Genomic DNA, 16,776 nt, shown 5'->3' on the forward strand with positions numbered 1-16,776 from the left:
AACATTTTATCTTTCACAGGAAGCAAGAGTGAGCTGTTCTACTCAAGGAGACTTATGACCTCTCAGTTCCTTGTAATATCTATTTCACGATGGCTACAAACCTGTTTAACCCTCATACCAGAATACAGTTTGATAAAAACTAGTAAATGAAAAAGGAGAGAGAAAAAAATCTGGACATGCCACACTGAAAACAAATTCATTACAAATCACACTCCACTACAGCCATCCCAAGAGACTTGAAAAATAAAAGAAAAAGAATTTTAAAAAGCTAAGGCTTTTCAAATTTAATCAACTTCCAAGCATACAAAGCCTAGATCCTAACTCCTTGTACTTCAATACTATGAAAAAGCCCATTCCTCAAAGCCGTAGCATAATATTTCAGTAAACCTAATTGATGTTCAATAAGGCAATTTAATAAGGAAGGAATAATCTTTTCAAAACTGGTCCTAAAACAAGTGAATTTCCATTGGTAGAAAAAAAAATACAATAAAAAAACTTCAAACGTACACTCATACCATACACAAAAATTACCTCAAAATGTATCATATACCTTAACATAAAAGTTAAAACTATAAAACTTCTAGGAAGAAATATAGGAAAAAAATCTTTGGGGCCTTGGTTAAGGAAAGGATTTCCCACAGAGGGCATGAAAGCATAAACAATAAAATAATTCATAAACTGAATTTTATTTATTTATTTTTGAGACAGAGTCTTGCTCTGTCCCCCAGGCTGTAGTGCAGTGGTGCAATCTTGGCTCACAGCAACCTCCACCTCCCAGGTTCAGGCAATTCTCCTGCCTCAGGCTCCCAAGTAGCTGGGACTACAGGCGCACTCTGCCACACCCAGCTAATACTTTGTATTTTAGTAGAGATGAGGTTTCACCATGTTGCCTAGGCTGATCTCAAACTCCAGAGCTCAGGCAATCCGCCCACCTCAGCCTCCCAAAGTGAGAGGATTACAGGTGTGAGCCACTGTGCCTGGCCCATAAATTGAATTTTATTCAAATTAAAACCTTTGACTGTCAAAGGACCCCACAAAGAAAATAAAATGGCCAGCCACATACCAGAACAATATGTTTATTCTATGAATAAGTGACAAAAAAACTAGTATACACAATATATAAATAATTTCTATAACCCAATAAGAAAATCCAAATATAATGCAAGAAAGATTTTAACAGATACTTCACCAAAGGAAAAAAATATATATAGCCAATAAGAACACAGAAAGACGTATAAGGAATCTTTCTGTGACGATGGAAATGTTCTATATATGCTAAAGGTATTAAATACACAGATGTATAGAACCATCAAAATTCACCTAGCAAAATACTTTAGATTTATGTATTTCACTTTATAAAAACTATAAGTCATCAAAGTATTCCATTATGAGGCCTAGTGTTAGCTAGACCACACTGTTATCTATAAATTGGTATATTTATCAGGTGCAATCAGGCAATTCATATCAAATTTGACTGAGCAATTTCACTTTCAGGAATTTATTCCAAGAAAATTGTTAGACAAGTAAATGCAAGGGTATTTACTGCACCATTGTCTTACTTATGGTGGAGAAAAATTACAGAGCCTACATTTACATTAATAGATGATTAATTAAATAAATTATGACATATTCTATAATGAAATACCACTCAGTCAAGAAAAGTGATCACATCGGTTACTGCAGTTAAGACTGGTACTGATGCCACATATTACTGAGACTGGAAGTCCATCAGGACCCAGCCCTTTTGCACAATAATGCTATTATTTGATTAAAATAGCTAATAGTGAATACAAACTGTAAGAGTGGTAACAGTAACCTTACATTCCAACTACAGCACTACTATAGCCAAAGATCTGGCATAGCAGTGGTTCCACTACAGCAGTAAGAACAAGATTTGAAAGAAGTTTCAGTAACAGCACATGGCAGTAAATGAAAAAGACCCTTGCTGATGACTGATTCCTATATCCCCTTGCAATATATACATAAAATTTTATCTTCAACATTTATGTATTTTCTCTCACCTGTAGGCTTCAACATTTTTGTTTTGTTTTGTTTTGTTTCCAGTATGAGGTTTATAGCTAAGGCTTCAAAAATTTAAGATATTTGTGACCCAAAAGCAACCTCCACCTCCCAGGTTCAGGCAATTTTGTACATATATATAGGTACATATACACCAATTTATCGTAAACTCGCGTAAAAAAAGAGTTTATGATAAACTGGTATATATGTACATATGTTTATACATAATCATAGGAAGGAAAAAAAGACTAGAAGGAAACATACCAAAGTGCCAAAAGTTATAGTGTAAGATGGTGACTTTCTCCTTTGTTTCCATATAGTTTAAAATTTTTCAATAATATCCATGTATGTTCATGTGTTAAAACAAAATATATTTAAAAAATAATTAATAACCATAAACTCAGAAGAAACATAGGATAAACCAATGTTTTTTCCCACTTCTTTCTTTGCCTTTAGGGTTGTAGTAAACAGGGAGAAAAAGGCCTAAGCCTTTGACTAGCAAAGAAAAGAAAGATATGAAGTTATCTGAAAAACATTTAGAAGTAGCCAGTTAACATGGTAAGAAATGAAGATAATTATAAAAAATAAAAAGTCAAATAGTAAATTTTTTAAGTTATTAAGGTAAAAAGAAAAACCCACATATGGGGCATAAAATTTTTAAGGATATCAATCAAAAGCATGGCCTAAATAAATTAATGATTCTAAAACTTCACTCTAACCATCAGTTTCTGTTTCCTTTTCATCAACCTTCATACCAGTTGCTAAGCAATAGCTGCCTAAGTGCTGGACTGTTGTGCTTCCTAACTAGGAATGTTGGATCATTACATTTCCAGACTAAGAGTTTTGGACTCTGTTACACTTCCTGACTGACCAGGAATGCAAAGGCCTCATTATACTTTCTTACTTGGAATTCTGAATTTCATTTCTCCTCACTGACCAAAAATTTAAGACTCAATTATACTCTAAGAATATTAAGTTTCATTATCCTAAGCAGGAGTGCTGGATCCAGAATCACTGACTAATGGCACTGAGCCTCATTAAACTCACTAACCAGGAGTACTAACCCTTTCACATTGACTAACTAAAACTAATACTTCCATTCTGATATAAAACTCAAGATTTTGAGTTCCTAGACTGATGCAGCCCAAATGGTGAAAAGCAGGTAGGTAGATACCAAGAAAAAGAACCAAGGGTCTGAGTAATTATTTCCTTGAAACAATAATTAGTTCTTAGCTTGTCATTTGAGGTCTCTATTAAGAGAACACCATATTGTAATCCAAATCAGTGTAATTTTAGATCATTCTTAAGCATGCATTTTAATATTACATGCATTACTGAAAAAAATCATGTTTGGATTATGAATAATAAAACTAAAATATTCTTGCCACACACAAAATCCTTGTCTATGAAGTCGTAAAAACCAGACCCCTACTTCTGCCTGGTTTTCTCTAAAGACACTCCTTTGCTCACTATCCTCTAGCCATGTTAGATTTCTATCTCCTTCTGAAACACATTTGCTCTCACCTCAGGGCTTTTGCGTTTGCTTTTCCCTCTGTTTTCAAAGTGCTTTTTCCTCAGATCTTCACCTGGCTGGCTCCTTATTCTCACATTTCAGTTAAAATGCTACCTTTATCTGACTCTACAACATAAAATAACCCTCTCAATATCTTTAGTAACACTATTTTATTATTCTATTTGGTTTTCTTCATGGTATTTATCATATTATAAAATTACACTGTATATTTATTAATTTACTTTTGCAGATTATCTGATTCCCATCTACTCAAGAATATAAAATCCAGCAAAACTGTGGACTTCCTTTGTCTTATTCACTGCTACATCCCTTGTGCCTAAAAAAGTGCTAGCACATAGTAAGGGACTTAGCATAATATTTGAATTCATTCAAAATAAGAGAATGAGATACATTCATTTTGGAATTATTTACTAGCTTTATAAAGCATCATGGCAGGTGACAGACATAGGGATACTATTGAATGCCAATTATCTTTGTCTAAAACCAACACTTTAATTTGCTACTTCAACATACCACTAGTGATCACAACTGATTTTTTTTTAAATATTGAGGGCTATGTGTCACATATGTGATAAGAGGGTTTGCCTATGGTTTCTGACATAATTTTTTTTCATTTTATGGATATATAATAGCTGTACATATTTATGGAGTACATGCAATATTTTGATACAAGCATACAATGTACAATGATCAAACCTGGGTAACTGGGATATCCATCACCTCAAACATTTATCATTTCTTTGTGTTAGGGACACTCCAAATCTAGCTACTTATGTATAGACAATAAATTATTGTTCATTATAGTCATTCTATTGTGCTACAGAATATCAGAACTTATTCCTTCTATCTACTTTTGTACACATTAACGAACCTCTCTTCATCCCCTGCTCCCTACCACCTTTCCAGCCTCTGTTTACCACCATTCTGTTCACTACCTCAATAAGATGAATCTTTTTTAGCTCTCACATATAAGAACGTGCAATATTTGTCTTTCTGTGCCTGACATTTCATTTAGCATAATGTCCTCCAGTTCTATCCATATTGCTGTAAATAACAGGATTTCATTTTTTATGCCTGAATGATATTCCATTGTGTGTGTGTGTGTGTGTGTGTGTCTGTGTATTGCATTTTCTTTATTCATTCATCCTTTGATGAACACTTAGGTTGATTCCATATCTTGGCTATTATAAACAGTAATACAATAAGCATAGTGGTACAGATACCACTTCAAAATACTGATTTCCCATATTTTGGATATATACCTAGCTGTGAAAATTGCTGGGTATATGGCAGCTCTTTCCATTTTTTGAGGAACCTCCATACTGTTTTCCATAATGGCTATACTAATTTACATTTGCACCAATGGGGTGTAAGTGTTCCCTTTTCTCTGTCTGCATTTATCGGCTTTTGTCATTTTCTGTCTTTTCTATAACAGCCACTTTAAGTAGGGTGAGATGATCTCTCATTAGGCTTTTGATTAGCATTTCCCTGATGATTAGTGATGCTTAGCATTTTTTCATGTACCTGTTGGCCATCTGCATGTCTTCTTTAGAGAAATGTGTACTTAGATCATTTGCCTATTTTAAAAATCATATTTGTTTTTCTGCAGTTGAGTACCTTCTATGTTCTGGTTTTTAATCCCTTGTCAGGTGGATAGTTTGCAAATATTTTCTCCCATTCTGCAGGTTGTCAATCACAACTGATTTTTAAGATGCTTTGAAACAAACATGTCCACAGGGAGAAATATGTTTACGTGGCACATACTCAGACATCCACTTTTTCTCCTAAACCTGTACATAATTCCATAAGCCTTAATATACTGCCTGAGGCAGACACTATCAATGGTATTTGTGCACAGCAAAATATAACTGAACAGAACTGGCATAAGTGTTAAAACTGTCATCTCTACTATACTGTTATCTGAATCTAGAGCCTGAAGACCTAGGCTTCAAGTTTTCGTCCCTCAGCAGTGTTAACATAATCATGGAGCCAAGAAACTGATTTGGGAAAAATGAATACAAAGAATCTGGAAAACAATGTGAAGGTGGCAGTATCAGTAAATTACAGATGCTACTGTGCTTCAAGGATTTCCCAAGTCAGGTTATGGGTATGAGATGGTGTTAGAAAAGAAGTGTGCCTGAAAATAAGATTATTGAAGGAGGTGGCAGTGGTTGGTAATGATAAAGTTATGGTTAAGATTATAACAGAGGGTGCCCTGAGCAAGATAAATGTTTGAAAGGCTGTGTGGAAGAAAATGTTTTAAGTACCAAGGAACAGTGATTCCAAATAAAGGCTTAATATAAAAAAAGGTACAGAAATGTAAAATGGGGTGGGACTTCCATCTAGCTGATGTCAACAGTGACTGCTTACTTTCTGTCATCCAATATCTCTATCTGTCTCAGTTATCAATTTATTGACTCTCAGATCCAAAAGCATCCTTCAATTATGTTCTGCAATTTAAGAATAAAAAAAGAGGAACCTCTAGATATTGCTCTCCTTTAAAACAAGCATGATAGTAACCTTTCTCTGTAAAAGGCACTTGAAGGACATTGCAGAAGGAAGATGCTTGCCTGCAGTTTCTTGCTGCCACATGGAAGCTGGCAGTATAAGTGTGAGGATATGCAGTATTCTCAGCCATGGGTCCAGAACACGCTCTCTCTGCAACCTTGCAGTCTTAGTCTACCAATAACCTTTCCATGGACTTCTCACCATGCAAACTAGTGTTCAAAGACCTCCTGACCAACCACTAAGACTCTAACTTCCTCTGTAAAACCCTGTACACAGCCTGCCCGTCCTGTGGTTAGAGGGTTAGCACCATGCTGCTGCTCCTGCAAACTGCCATCCCCCATGTGCAGCCTGTCCATGCACAGAGGGACCCACACTCTTTGCAACCCTACTGTGTACCCACTCTTCTCCTTGCTGATTTGCTCCCCAACCTGCACAAAAGAAGATGCTAACTGCTTGTCCAGTGACTATGAACCAGCCCTGTCCTGGTGTAGCCAAACAAGTGAACATTTTTTCTATTCAGTAGGCTGAACTACATTTTCAACAGAATGTGAATCCCTTCTAAGTTTGCCTTTCCTTGGGACAATTTCTTGGGAGAAATAAATCTCAAATGCAATCTAACTCAAAATTATACTCCAACTCTTAGCATAAAAGAAAGGGAGACTCATTTCCAGGCATAAAATCTATTTGCCTTCATCTATACTATGCTATATAAGATGTACAGCTTTCAATAAAAATTACAAAGCATACAAAAAAAAAAAAAAAAAAACCCTGAAAAAGTATATTTGCAAGTGAGAAGCTGTCATAAAAAAACAGACCGAAGGGGCCACGGCTTGTGTGGCCGGAGTGTGCTTTTGCCTCCCAGAAGCTGTGCGGCCCAGCCACCTCCAGGTCCCCGCCATCCCTGATGTCCTGCCTCTTCACGTCCCATGAATCAGCTCTGAGCCTCTGGACATGGCCTGCTATGAGCTGGCTTTAATCCTGAAAGCCATGCGGCAGCCAAAGACTGCTGCTGCTTTGAAACGTAAAATAGAGGCTCTGATGGACAGAGGAGCAATAGTGAGGGACTTGGAAAACCTGAGTGAGTGAGCACTTCCTTGTAAGATCTCCACCCACAATCAGTGGCACAACAGAGGTGGGTATCTCCTGGTGGATTTGTATGCACCAACCACAACTGCTGAAAGTATGATGAAGCACTTGTCTCCAAACATAGATGTGATTAGACCGAATATTGTCAAACACACTCTGACCCAGGAATTAAAAGAATGTGAAGGGACTGTCCCAATCCCACTCGAAAAAAAATTCTATTACACAAAGAAGAGGAATAAGTGAGAAGATTTGCCAGAGTTTAGCCTTTTATTTAATACCTTCACATTTGAGCAAGGATGAGAAGGAATAGTTTACAAGATTGGCCTTTTTTTTTTTATTGCATTTTAGGTTTTGGGGTACATGTGAAGAACATCCAAGATTGCTGCATAGGCACACACATGGCAATGTGATTTGCTGCCTTCGTACCCCTCAACTATATCTGTCATTTCTCCCCATGCTATCTCTTCCCACCTCCCCACCCCCCGTCCCTCCCCCATTTCCCCCCAACGGACCCCAGTGTGTAGTGCTCCCCTCCCTGTGTCCATGTGTTCTCATTGTTCAACACCCGCCAATAAGTGAGAACATGTGGTGTTTGATTTTCTGTACTTACGTCAGTTTGCTGAGAATGATGGTTTCCAGGTTCATGCATGTCCCTACAAAGGACATGAACTCATCATTTTTGATGGCTGCATAATATTTCATGGTGTATATGTACCACATTTTCCCTCTCCAGTCTATCATCGATGGGCATTTGGGTTGGTTCCAGGTCTTTGCTATTGTAAACAGTGCTGCAATGAACATTCGTGTGCATGTGTCCTTATAGCAGAATGATTTATAATCCTTTGGATATATACCCAGTAATGGAATTGCTGGGTCAAATGGGATTTCTATTTTTAGGTCATTGAGGAATCGCCACACTGTCTTCCACAATGGTTGAACTAATTTGCACTCCCAACAGTGTAAAAGTGTGCCTATTTCTCCACACCCTCTCCAGCATCTGTTGTCTCCAGATTTTTTAATGATTGCCATTCTTACTGGTATGAGATGGTATCTCAATGTAGTTTTGATTTGTATTTCTCTAATAACCAGTGATGATGAGCATTTTTTCATATGTTTGTTGGCCTCCTGTATGTCTTCGTTTGTAAAGTGTTTAGGCAAAACCATTCAAGACATAGGCGTAGGCAAGGACTTCATGACCAAAACGCCAAAAGCATTGGCAACAAAAGCCAAAATAGACAAATGGGACCCAGTCAAACTCCACAGCTTCTGCACGGCAAAAGAAATCGTCATTAGAGTGAATCGGCAACCAACAGAATGGGAAAAAAATTTTGCAGTCTACCCATCTGACAAGGGGCTGATATCCAGAATTTACAAAGAACTAAAACAGATCTACAAGAAAAAAACAAACAAGCCCATTCAAAAGTGGGCAAAGGATATGAAGATTGGCCTTTATATAACAGCGTATTGCAGGTGCTATTTGATTTTTCTAAAATATTTTTAGCTCCTGATCCCTTTGCTGTGAGAGGTGGGGAACTGCTTATTAACGGCTTCTCTGTAATCTGTGGTACCAGTGGATCATTCTTGATTTTGTTTTCATTAGTGTCATTTCTTTGTCAGTGAGGACTTTTCCCCCTTACAACAATTAACACTTTTATGAAGAGCAAAACTTACAGTACCACCTGGGATTGTGAGCTAGTCATTCAGACTGCATAACCATGCAGAAATAAAAATTGAAGACCATTTCCAATCGATGTGGTGACATCAAAACAAATTAAAAATAAATTGAAGACCAATGTTATTATTTGCTTTGAGTAATAAACCTCATTTTAGAAATTAAAAAAAAAAAATACAGACCGAGATAGGGCACAGATGTTAGAACAATAAATTTTAAAAAAGACAACACATAAGATCAGATGCGTAATTACATAAAGAGAAAGAAACTATGCTTGAAATTTAAAAAAAAAACAGTCACAGAGATGAAGAATGCCCACAACAGGCTCATCAGTAGAACTGACACAGAGCAAAGAATCAGTGAAACTGAAGATAAATCTATAGAAACTATAAAGCTAGAAATTACTCAAACTGAAACACATTGAAAAGAACAAACAAAAGCTATAGACAAAAAAATAAATGATTTAATGCATGCATAGTCAGAATCCTAGAAAGAGAGAGAAAGAAAAGAAAAAACTACGAATTTTCAAAACCAACTAGATAAAGCTGATGGGTTTACAACATTGTCAATACACTAAATATCACTGAATTGTATGCTTTAAAATGTATGCTTTAACTATATATTTTATAAATTTCACTTCAATAAAGGAGAAAAATATTTCAAAATCACAGATCCAAGAGCACCAACAGCAACCACTGCTACAAGGCTTTAAAACACACACACACACACACACACACACACACACACACACACACACACCTCTCTAGGCATATCATATTCAAACTGAAAAAAACAAACACGAAGTCTAAAAAAGAGCCTGTCAACACAGAATTCCATATCTAGTGAAAGCATCTTTCAAAAATGAAGAAGAAATAAAAGCTTCCTGAAACAAAAAAATCTGAGAATTTATTGCCAACAAATGCATTCTACAAGAAATGCTAAAGTAGTTCGCTCAAAAGGAATATTATGTCAGACAAAAACTTAAACTTATACCAAAAATTTTTTTTTTAAATGGAACCAAACCAAATGAAAATAAAATAAAATTAATGTTCTCCCTACATTTAATTGCTCGAACAGACAACTGATTACCAGAAGTAAAAACAGTAGCAAAATATTACATTCCTGGCATATGCAAAAATAAATTACATGACAAAAATCATACCAAAAAAAAATGAGAAAAATTGGAAATACAATGCCATATGGGGCTGTTACATGAAGCAATATATTATTACTAACTGTAGGTTCTGTCTGATTAAAGATTATATTGTTGATCCTAGAATAACTACTAAAAATAATTTTAAGAGGTATAATTGTAAGTCAGTGGAGGATAAGAAATTCATTGGCAAAATTTAATGAAAACAGGATATTTGCATAGTCTCAAAATATTTCCCACAAGATACTTACAAATTACAAAGGGAAGAATGATAAGTCTTCAGTGGAGAAAACTGGGAGACACTATCTTAACCACATGTCAAAGTTAACAGCATCAGTAATAACACATATTGACATCATGTACCTCCTGTTATACTGAGAAAAATACAAAATCACATCTGTGATATTCTTCCCAAGAATGCATAAACTCACTGTCTCATGAAAAAACACCAGACAAACCCAAACTGAGGAACATGCTCTAAAATACCCAATCAGTAATCTCTCAAAGTATCAAGGTCGTAGAACAAGGAATGGCTGAAGAATTAGCACCGGTTGAAAGAGGCTACAGAGATGTGAAAACCAAATGCATTTTGGACATTAAATCTGATCTTGAACCAGAAAAAGCACATTAGTAGAAAATCTAGTAATAGTCAAATAAGGTCTGCAGTCTAGTTAATAATATTGTACTAGGCCAGGCACGGTGGCTCATGCCTGTAATCCCAGCACTTTGGGAGGCTAAGTTGGGCAGATCACAAGGTCAGGAGTTCGAGACCAGCCTGGTCAATGTGGTGAAACCTCATCTCTGCTAAAATTACAAAAAAAAATTTTGCCAGGCGTGGTGGTGCATACCTGTAATTCCAGCTACTCAGGAGGCTGAGGCAGAATAATCACTTAAACGGGGAGGCAAAGGTTGCAGTGAGCCGAGACTGCGTCATTACACTCCAGCCTGGGCAATGGAGCGAGTCGCCGTCTCAAAAATAAATAAGTAAATAAATAAAATAATATAATATTGTACTAGTAGTATAACAGTAATATTATATCACAATAGTACTGTAAGAAAAGTATTGGCTGGGCACAGTGGCTGACGCATGTAATCCCAGCATTTTCGGAGGCAACACAGGGTGGATCACCTGAGGTCAGGAGTTCGAGACTAGCCTGGCTAATATGGTGAAACCCTGTCTTTACTAAAAATACAAATTAGCTGGGTGTGGTGGCACACACCCGTGGTCCCAGCTACTAGGGAGGCTGAGGCAAAAGAATTGCTCAAACTCGGCCAGGCACAGTGGCTCTCGCCTGTAATCCCAGCACTTTGGGAGGTTGAAACGGGTGGATTACAAGGTCAGGAATTCGAGACCAGCCTAGCCGATATGGCAAAACCCCGTCTCTACTAAAAATACAAAAATTAGCCAGGCGTGGTGGCACATGCCTGAAGTCCCAGCTACTCGGAAGACTGAGGCAGATGAATTGCTTGAACCCAGGAGGTGGAGGCTGCAGTAAGTTGAGATTGCACCACTGCACTCCAGCCTGGGCAACAGAGTGAGACTGTCTCAAAAAGGGGAAAAAAAAAGACAGATAGAAAATTACTAATAGCACTATGCCAATTGTTGTGTACCGTAGTTGTAAGATGTTAACATTAGCAGAAGTTTGAAAAAGGGCACTGAGAGCTCTATACTAATTTGCAAGTTTTCTGTAGTTCCTTTTGTTTTTAGATGTCATAGTGTTCTAAGCACACTGTTATCACTCATTATATATTTTAAAATATTCATCCTCTGTGCAGTAAACCAATTACTAAGAAAAAAAATAAATCCCAAAATTCAAACACAGAATTTGTGAGAGTGCTATTGGACTTGCCATACTCCTAAAATACATAACTCTGACTATATAGACTACTAACCTCTAGAACTATACGTCAGTTTTGGCATAAGAAAAATATAATAAATCTCCCACTTAAAAAAAAGTCAAAATGCCAACATGTTGGTAACAATATCACATTACATTAGGGCTACTTATATCTCTTCAAAGACATCTACACAGTTGCTAGTCATGGCTTTAATAAAGGTATCATACAATGCATTTCCCCAGCTATATCTATGAATCAAAGTGTACATTTATCAATACAGCTCTTCCTTACACACCCTAGCTGGAAATCATTTAAATCCTTTCAACAATTAATAGACATTCTCTTTAAATGTAGAAGAGGGTGTGTATGTGTGTGTGTGCATGCGCGTGTGTGTGCACATGCATGTGTGCCTGGGTGAGGGAAAGAGGCAACAAAACAGTGACAGGTGTCCCCACTGAGAGAATAGCCTGTTAAGGAATAAGGGATAAGACTTCAGGTGAGCTTAAAAGGAAAGATGAAATCTGGATCGTTCCTGAAGGCTTTTATGAAAAAAGAAAAAAATTGGATGGTCAACAAGAAATAGAGGAAAACATCCAAGGGAGACGTATAATAGTAAAAAACTTAGAGGCAGAAATACATATGGCATGTTTGAGGTTATAGGGTAACTAGCTAGATTATGAAGTTATACATACTCCAAGAGTTATGAAAACTCATTCATGATGAAGAGGAGGGGTTAAATGGTAGAGCTTTTAACATTAAGCTAAAGAAGAAAGCCCAACTCCAGTAACAAAAGCATTTAAAGAACAATTCCACTATTCAGTTTCCTGTAACTAAAGCAGATATACACAAAGATTAATCTTAGAATACCTTGGAATCTAAAGAATTATATTTACCACATAAATTTTAAACTTGGCTTTTTAAGATATAGAGCAAGTATGCGTTTGAGAGAAACTGAGTACATGCACAAGAGATAAAGAAGTATTTAGATGAGCATAATATAAAAATATGAAATATTTAAAAATTAAGCATTAAATTAAATATAAATCAAATCCAAAGAGATTAATATTTGTACATGAACACTTTAATTAATATTTTACTTAAAGATAGAGAAGTGAAATTTAAAATTTTAAGAAATTATATTACCATTAAATAGCAAATTAAAAAAAAAAAAGACAGTAGGAACAGGAATTGTAACTGCCATATTATTTTTTATTTTCCAAGCACTCACTGATCTATGTCAGCTGATTCTTGAAACCAGCAAGAAGAACTGTCAAGTCATCACATTTACAGGTATGCTAAACTTGGCTGTGATGGTATTTCATCTAAATAACTTCCAGTAACAGAAATAAATTAAATCAAGCTAACTTGTAGATTAGTAAGCTTTAAAAAATATTAAGTACACAGTGCATCTGATTGATATCAACAATTCTAAAAATGAAGCAATTTACATTTTTCTTTTTCTTTTTTTTTTTTTTTTTTTGAGACAGTGTCTCAGTCTGTCACCCAGGCTAAAGTGCATTGGTACGATCTCAGCTCACTGCAACCTCTGCTTCCCATGTTCAAGCCATCCTCCCATCTCAGCCTCCTGAGTAGCTGGGACCACAGGCATGCACCACCACGTGGGGCTAATTTTTGTATGTTCTGGTAGAGATGAGTTTTTGCCATGTTGGCCAGGCTGGTCTTCAACTAAATGATTCACCCACCTTGGCTTCCCAAAGTGCTGGGACTATAGGCATGAGCTACCGCACCCAGTCTAAATTTTTATTTTCTTTTAAATGTCCAAGTCATAAGTAGCATGCGCTACTTGTTCAGAATTAGCATAAAGCCTTTAAATTGGTTTTCCAGCTGTGAGCTGAATCCCTGTTTCATTTAGTTTGTGTTCTAAAACATATTTATACTGTCAATTTACATAAGTACTACTAGATACCAAAAATCAGTAAATATTAGCTACATGTTTCCAAAACGCATCCAACAATAGGCACCAGCATGTTCTGCTAGATGATTAACACAATATATTTTATTGGATCCTAAAGCCTCTGAACTGTTGTCTATCATAGATTATATGAAACAGATGTTTCTTTCATGCAATAAAGTAATTCTAGAACTAGATTATATTGATAGGCAAAATGATACAACAGGTAGAGCAAAATCCATGTAAAAATAAGCAGAAGGTCAAATTGCAATTGAGAAAAATTGTGAACTTCAAAGGGTTTTGATTTGATCAGGTAAACCAATGTGCGTTTAGTAAACTGAGAATTTCATGTTTCTAAAAACTTAGACTTTCCTTTGAACAGTTAAAAAAAAAAATTCTTTCACACCTAATTATATTTTAGCAGTGTTTTATCACCTTAAGTTGTCTCCTGAGTATCAGAACTGATTAAAAAACAAAAAACAAACAAAAAAAAACACACACACTTTTAAATAGGTTAGGCTATATAATGAGGTTTCCTGACAGTAGAATGGCACAACCAAATGCAAACAGGAAAGAAAGATTCACATGACATGCTTAGAAAAAAACTGCAAAGAAAAGACTTGTGAAAAGTATTTCTTAAAAAAGCCACAATAGGTAGAAATCATGTCATTTTACTAGTTAGATATCAAAACCAGCCCTTTCCTATTCCTTGGGTGTCTAGGTTATCCTGCTCTTTCCTCAAACCTTATGTTTGCCAGACAAGGAAAAGTAGTATCAGTAAGAGTAAGTCTTAACAGCAAAGATATTCAAATATCCAAACAATAGAGAAAGAACAGACCTAAAAATAAACTTGCTAATAATAAACTCAATCAGTCAAGTATTCATTAGGCAACTACTATGTGCCAAAGACAAAACTACTAAGAAACACAATTCCTTTCCTCTAGAACTGAGAATCTATTTGAAAACAAAGCATAAACATATTTAGAGTAAAGCACCACTATGTGATTACAGCCAAAACCCAATATAACATTATTTATAGTAGTAGGAAGAAAAAACTGGTACAAAGAACAGCATACTAGGTAGGGAAAATATAATAAGTAATCTTAAAATGTGGTTTACAGCTATAACAATTCCTCATGAACTGACAGGCCCGGGTTCAAAATTTTACCACTTAATAGGTACGTGAGCTTGGACAGTTGACTTAACTTTGTTGGCCCTCAGTTCTCATCTGTATAATCTAACATTTCCCTATTTACCTTTTGGGACTGCTGTGAGGATTAAATGAAATAATGTAAGTATGGCACTTCACATGATACCTAACACAAAATAAACCCTCAATTAAAGAAGAGACAATAGAAGATGGAATAATTGTCAGCTTAAAAACTGAGAAATTGAAAAATTTTGTAAATAATGAGCTGTAGTAAAGACGCAGAAATTGATATAATGAGCTATTCTTTCACAGTAACTTCTCTTTTCTTATAGCAAGCGTCTGTGCAAATATAAACCAGTGTCTGATGGCCACTGATGAAGGCCAGTGCTCAATGCTTGGCTGCTTTCAGATGAGAACAGAAACTCATTATTATCAATGGTTAGTCTATTCCTTCACAAAACTGCAGGTGTTCGTAACACTGTATAAAGTAGAAACGCAGTGCACATTTGAGGACCTCTATAGCCACATCCTGAGAGTAACAGTGGAAGAAACTGTCACACGAAATGTTAGGGCAATCATCAAAATATGTTTCTTCAAAAGTGAAAATTAATGGAAATGTCCCAAAGTACCTCAATGGATCTTAAAATGAGGCAGATTATGTGCATTATGATTTTCCTTAGTTTTGACTCTTCAGTGTAAATGACTGTACTATAAGCTTCTATTAGTACAAAATTATCTTTGAGGACTAAAAATTAAATAACAATATAGAAATACATGTGCAGATTTGTTTCACTCTTGCAGTAGGTTGAAATATGTAGTTAAAGATAAACATAAGCACTCTGAATACAGTCTTTCTTCAGCAAAACAGCAATGTCAGCAGAGGCAGCAAACTACAGCAGAAATTGGCGCAAAGTTCAAAAATCATTTCCTAAGAGCACAGAGTACTTAAAATGTAGTATGGGCTAGGTTAACGTTTACTTTTACTTTATTTCACTTGGCATTGTGTTATCAAGTATATGTCAGATATCTTTCCCTGAAACTGCTAGAAATTTTAACTTATTGAAGAAGTTTCATATCTAGAGACTTTGTGTAAAACAACTGGCAGAGCATCTTCTCCTGCCATCATCTACACTATAAAGTTGTTAAAAGAATTTTTTAATAGTCTGTGTAAAAATGTTTCAAACTTACAAAATTCTACTAAAAATTTTTGTGCTACTATTTATAAGTGACTGCTATTCACAGAATTTTAACAAAAAAATTAGGACATAATAGATCCTTCAGAAATACTTCATTTATCACGGAAGCTTGAGCATAATCTAGTACAAATCCTTTATTTTATATGAGGAAATTCAGAAGTTAGAGAGAAGTAACTTGGCCAAGACTATACTCAATAAATTACTAAAAGGTTTGAAAAGCCAGGGCTCTTCCTTCAATTCAATATTAAGGCAATGTGTTTACAACTATAGCTAACATTTTGATTAGTCAAAATCACACAAGCCATATAGATTTTTATCCTCCCCTGGCCCAAATTCTTCTGTAGTGAAAACAGAAAGTGAGAAGTGGGTCAATTCTAAGGCCTAGATTAGAATTTAGAATGTTCATGTAGCACGCTTCCACGGAAAAAGGCAGCCTTTTGGTAAAAGATTCTAAAACTCACTCTCACTAGTTTTTCCTTAGGTACTTACCTTTCTAGATATAAATGGAAAATATGCATCTCAAGGAAGGAATCTCAACTGTAATGATATTCAGCTTCTCTTAACTCTAAGTGCAGAGTAATGTGAAAAATGACAACAGTTAAAGGGAGATAACCTTGGGAGAGACCTACAAGATTCCTGTCAAGTAAAACAGTAGACTGAGACATTTCCTAAAAGTATTAGTTCATGTTACTTTGTTTTCAGAATTT

The 16,776-nt window shown here is 35.8% G+C and overlaps 1 protein-coding gene and 1 pseudogene across 1 annotated transcript in view; one reads left to right on the forward strand and one right to left on the reverse strand.

The window, feature by feature from the left end:
- The window catches only part of FAF1 (Fas associated factor 1), a 534,743-nt gene that overhangs the window by 429,640 nt on the left and 88,327 nt on the right, over nucleotides 1-16,776 (reverse strand). The gene's annotated exons all lie outside the window — the stretch shown is intronic.
- On the forward strand, nucleotides 7,013-7,390 carry LOC104653167 (small ribosomal subunit protein bS6m pseudogene; annotated as a pseudogene).

Source organism: Saimiri boliviensis, chromosome 11 (assembly GCF_048565385.1).
Source record: "Saimiri boliviensis isolate mSaiBol1 chromosome 11, mSaiBol1.pri, whole genome shotgun sequence".
Lineage (NCBI taxonomy): Eukaryota > Metazoa > Chordata > Mammalia > Primates > Cebidae > Saimiri > Saimiri boliviensis.